Source organism: Clinocottus analis, unplaced genomic scaffold (genome assembly GCF_023055335.1).
Source record: "Clinocottus analis isolate CAN_PGR_092001 unplaced genomic scaffold, fCliAna1.0.p SCAF_8, whole genome shotgun sequence".
NCBI classification, from domain to species: Eukaryota; Metazoa; Chordata; class Actinopteri; order Perciformes; family Cottidae; genus Clinocottus; species Clinocottus analis.
The window spans coordinates 11,891,321-11,897,320 of NW_027176240.1; positions in this window are offsets into that span (position 1 = coordinate 11,891,321).

Sequence of the window (6,000 nt, forward strand, 5' to 3'; positions counted from 1 at the left end):
ACATATGAATTTCAGGCTCCACGGCTGTATCTCGCAGACTGACTAGTACAACAGCCTTGAATTATCTCTAATCACCAGGACGATGGCGGCCGGCTGTCAGAGAGCGGTGCCTCACCGCGACGGTTTCGCCATCAGAGAGGTGAAAGCAAAGAGGGGAGGAAGTTACAGCGTCACAGCAGAGCTCTTAATGCGGGGACCGGTCTCCATGGAGACCCTGCCACCAACGTAAAGGCCTCCTCCACAACCGAGCATCTGAAGTCTTTGCTGACAGAGAGAGCCCTTCCTCAGAAATCAATCGTCTCCAATGTGCCATTAAGAGTAACCGAACACTGTCTCTTTCTTATATGTCTAATCCTCTCTGTGAGGTTGCACGAGATGCTGCTGCAAATTGATTGTGTGTATATATATGTATGTATGTGTGTGTGTGTGTGTGTGTGTGTGTGTGTCTAATGAAACACTTTCCTCTTAGTTACAGATCAAAGTGTCTGGCCAGAGAGGTAGTTTGGGAATCAGCATTGCTGGTGGGATTGGCTCTCTGCCTTTTAAAGACCACGATGAGGTAGGTGCTGGGGGAGAACATGTATGCGTGTTTTGTTGAAGATAATGAGAAGCAGCAGCCTTGAGCAACTAAATTCCTCCAAGTACCCATTTTAATTTACCAACAGGGAGTTTTGAACACAATCTTATTCCACAAGTCCCTCAGGCTAATGTGTCTACTTCCTTTCAGGGCATTTTTATTTCCAGAGTAAATAGAGGGGGGGCATCAGAAAAGGCTGGGGTCCATGTTGGAGATAGATTGCTGGAGGTAGGCTGGGAATCCTTTTTCTCATGTTTGCATCATACGCTCCTGTTCACCAACTGATAAATATACAACCCAGCATGTGCAATTATGTTGACTGAATGGAAATCACAAAGCACTTAACATTGGCTGTCAGAATGCCATTAATAAAACTTACTGGTGTTCCTCTTGTGACCAATAGAGGGCATCCTAGGACCAGCAGAGGACGCTCTGCTGGGACTCCCCTCAGTGATAAAGCCAATAAGAGGCAGCCAAATTGAAAACATGTAAAAAATAATATTTAGATTCACACATTGTTAGGTTAGTTGATTTAGAAATCCTCCTTTAGAGTCTGTAGTGCTATGTTCTATTTTGCGACTCAACCCTGCACCTCTGACTCCTGCTCCTACTCTCACTGACCCCTGATCATTTATTGTGACCCCGGTTCAAGGTCAATGGCCTCAATATGCAGGCAGCGACCCACCACGAGGCAGTCACCGCCCTCAGGAATGCTGGGAGCTGCATCAAGATGAAAGTACTCAGAGAAAAGCTGCTACCCAGAGAGGCGTGTGACCCAAATGAGCCTCGGGATCCCCGCGACATGACCGGGCGACAGCCGTGCAGCCAGCAGGGCGGATGCCAAGGAGACAAACAGCCCAAGATGGAGAACGCAGAGCACTGTTTGTCCAAAAAGATTGAGGCCGTTGTCTGCAACGGCAATGGCATTGTGGGTGGTTTACTCAAATCAAAGCACGAACAGAATAAAACTTTTCAAATGTTACTTTTGTTTTACAATGTGCCTAAAGCCATATGTGGATCACGCCTTCAAAATAAGTCTTTCTTTTACACTCATTTTCTCTATTGTCTTTTGGTGTTTCAGTCTGATTTGGAGTGCGAGTTGAACAGAAGCTTGTCTGGGATGAAGGCACAGGCCTTGATGAAAAATTATTCACTTCAAGGGGCGATACACACAATGACAGTAAGCAGATTTCATCCCTGAGTCGCATATACCACCGACAATATCATCTTACACCAAAAATCTATTTATTTTAGCAATCCCAGAGAGTCCCAGATGAAAACTTACTTATTTTCCTTCCCAATCCCGTTCCCTTCTCTGGCAATCATCTGACAGATCCCACGGATCATCCTCACTCATCCCTCTACCTCAGATGACGATGTGGAGCTCTTGACACAGATCTCCAGCAGAGAGGCGCTACACGAGTCTGACATTCCTGACAGACACGTGCACTGTCTCGACAGCGCTTTCTACCCACCTTGACTGCAGCGAAGAGGTATATATAGTATGGACACGGACCGTTATCACCCAGCTTTTTTTTCCTATGTTACTGTGGTGGATTAATGTAAAACAAGCTGTGGGAATGTGTTTTTTTTAAGCTTTTTGTCTTCAAGATTCAATTGCTGCTAATAGTATTTGGTGATATTAAGTCCATTTGCAAGAATGGCCTTTATTTTCATGACTAAAACGACAAGTTTTGCCTGTGCAACTACATAGAACAGAGACTGTAAAGCATGAACAGATTGCTCTCTAATGTCCAAATGAATTCCTAATATTAAAAACAGTCAATTTAACAATAAACACTGCTGGCTACCTCTACTTCACACCGCTGTGCTGTAAATTATAGATGTGCTGCTAAATAATGTCTACGTCAACGTGAAGCCCAATTTTATATGCACTCTGTTTTCTGAAAAGTCAAAGAGAACAAATATTTTGCTTGTCAAACCCCTTCTTTGTATTATTTCACACTTTTACATTCTCACAGTCTCAACACGTGATTGTTTATTGTTCACTTTCTCAATAAAGTACATCAATATTGCTCCAGAGATTTTTCTTTTCTTTGAGCTTTTCAATGCTGATATTTATAGCTGCATGGATGCCTGCAGAGTATACAGCAATTTAGTGAAAGAGCCCCACAAGGACCCTCACTTTGATTCATTTTTGTTCAGACAGGTGATTGTTTAAAAGATATTTTGAGGTTGTTATTTGCACCAAGTGTTCCTGCTATTGTGTCAACAACCCACTGTGTGTTTGGTCTTGGCCGCACAAATACCGTCAGGAATAGAACTTGTTTTATCAGTGATGCCCTGCATGAGGACTGTCTGCTGGGCGATAATAATCTGGGGAAACAACTTGTGGAAAAGAACATCCAGTGTGTGATATTTCATACTGAGTCGATTACCGCCTGGTCCTGCTCATACTGTGAGACTCGAGTCTTTGTGTCTCTCAAGAGGCCTTTGTGGATCTGAGGAGGGTGAGCACGGATCTGTTTGACAGTAATATAACAGGAATTCATGGACGTATTGAACTGAACCATGCAACTTTTGATTGAATTTATTGGTTGTAAATGATTTTGTGTAGATGAAGTTTTATGTAGTTTTAGTGTTGTAAATGTGTCACATACGTCTTGATAACTTTTAGAAGAAGCTATAAAAGTATAAATTGTAAATTGAATTTGTAAGATTGAAGGACAAACATTCTCTTGCTCAGCTTAACAGAATTAGGTGGGTTAGATTAACCCACAGCCTTTCTTTGTTTGGTATGATCAGTAGCTTCTGATACATACATTATGATGCATTTAAAGAGATATTTTAATGACATAGTTTTCTAGTGTATGCTGCAAAGGTGCTCCCCTTTAAGTGGAAGCTGATGATGTTCCTCTTTAACCTTCCTCTTGTGTTAGGGTCGACACCGACCCATTTTAGTTTTTAAAGGCATAAAAGAACCACATACAGTTTGTTTATTGCATTAAGGCTTTTTGACTTTATCAGTAACCTCTATTTTCACAAAATACCAAAAAAAAACAAAAAACGTTTCACTCAATCATAAAATGCTCTGGTTGAAATTAGGACCTTTGTGTTGTTAGGATCGGTTTTGACCCAGTTATAAAAATAAGATTATAAAGCAATAATTTAAGTCAAAACTTAAATGATAAGCGCACTGTCAGCCAACACACTGACAGCCAGCTCCTCTCCAAATCATGTGAGCTTTAGGGGATTCTCATTTTCTCAACACTAAGAGCATCACCTGTCATCCAATCACCGGCCCACTTTGCACATCGGTGAGCATGTGCAGGAATGTCTGTAGGAACTAAGGGTTTGGAAATGTCAGTTATTGTTCGGTTAGTTTGGCATATGCAAAAAGACTGCAGCTTCAATAAACAATGCAAAGAGAAAAAAGAAAGAAAAGGACGGCAGTTAAACACGTCAGCAGTGACTTAACGAACAGCTCTCTGTTAACTAAGCCGGTGGGAAAGCTCAATTGACCATGGAGTGTTTTTGTAGAGAGGATTGTCTCTGTGATGGTCATTTAAACAGACCAAGACAGAGATGAGGAGCACCAAGTGGTTTGTCTTTGAAGGACTTCTCTTTGGCTTTGCAAAATGAAAATGAACTGCTTGAATCAGTAAAAATCAGCGTAAAATATCCATGAAAAAGTACTTGGTGAGTCAAGATGTTCGTTTTATGTAAATGTTGTTAGGTAAACGTCCAAATTGTGACATCTTTAATCATTTATTTTGATGTTTATTCAATATTTTACATAATGATACCCAATGATAAAATCAAGCTACATACTAAATTGATGAATCCATTTTTTTTGTCTTCTCATTTGAATAAGAATACAAATTTACACTGTATATTCACACCCACACCATCGTGGCAACATGCGCCTGGAGAAATGTATTTTGCAACACCCATACATGGCCAATGTTTAGGCAGTAATCCTATTTTACACATGGACCTGCCAAGAATTCAGATCTATCAACTGATAGTGAATGCTCTCATGCCGGCTCGCCATTGACTGTCACATTTATATCTTGTTGCCTTTGCAAAAGCCTCGATGATCGACTGTTGGAGGATCACATGGTTTGAGTTTTGGTGCTGCTGCTCTCTGAGTAGAGTCATTGGTAAAGCTGCATATTCTGTTGGATTGTGAGTTTTAAGACGGGGGAAGAGATGTGTTGTGCTTTCATCTTTAGTCCCAACATGTTAGTCAAACACACATCCCTTTGTTCATGTTCTCTGGCTCTTCTTTTTCATTTGATTTAAATGAATGAATCACTAAATTTACATTATGTTTTGTTAACAAGAGTGGCTATGCTTCCTGCTGGGGTTAGAGCTCCGGGGGTAATTACTAGGGCTGTAAACCTACACCTATACGTTATTGAATATTTATAAAATAACTATTTTCAAAGAATTTTTTAATGGATGCTCATATTAAATATATATATATTTTTAAAAATGGAGTGCCTTCACGTACCCCATTTGAGAACCATGCAATAGTCCACTGGCCTCCACCTTGTCTTCCCCTCTCTTATGCACACATTCTGCGAACAATGTGGCACTATATCTTCATGTCTAATAATTTCAGTCCTTATCCAAATAAATATCAAGTCAAAATTCATTGAACAATTCACATTTTCTTTATCTAGTGAAATATTTAGCATCTATCGATATTTGTTGGTATTTAGCTTTGTTAAATCAACATTTTTACCGCGATCTTAATCAACGGCCATCTAACCACACCATAAATGACCAAAGCCTTTTTCTTCCTGCAACAGTTTCAAAATGAACTGAAAACATTTGTGCACTTCTCAACAGGTGGGCTGGCTGGCCCTCTGATTATTTCTCCTGCAGGTTCACGGGGGTCGACTCTCGTTCGACTGGCGAAGTGAAAGTGGCTCGCGGCTCAGTCCTTGTTAGCTTTTGAGCTAAATTTAATATTACAGTATCAGAGAATTTCCTTGGAGCTACATGTTAGAAATCAAAGCAAATAGATGTGACTTTTTGCACTTTTACAGATACTGGATCTTGATCAAGGGAAATGATTAAATGAACATCAAGTAGTGGTTTAAGGCTATAATATAATAATTGCTGCTATCAAAGACGTTTACATATTTAAGGAACATGTCAGATGCTTTTCATCACAAGCTCCTCATAATACCAAACTCCAGTGAGTTCACAACAGCAGAGGTAAACTCAAGAGGACCAGGCGGCGCTGTCGGTGTAAATCTTTGTTGTATGGTAATTTATTTCTGTGTGTGGGTTCCACAGTGAGACAGAGGGATTGGAGACAGACACCAGGGTAGAAATAGACGAGAACAGCTGTGACAGAAATGAAGAATGTAGTGTACTCAAAGGATTAGTGTCCACTTCAGAGGTCTGCTTTCACTCACGGATAAGGGAACAGAGAAGTCGATGCAGAT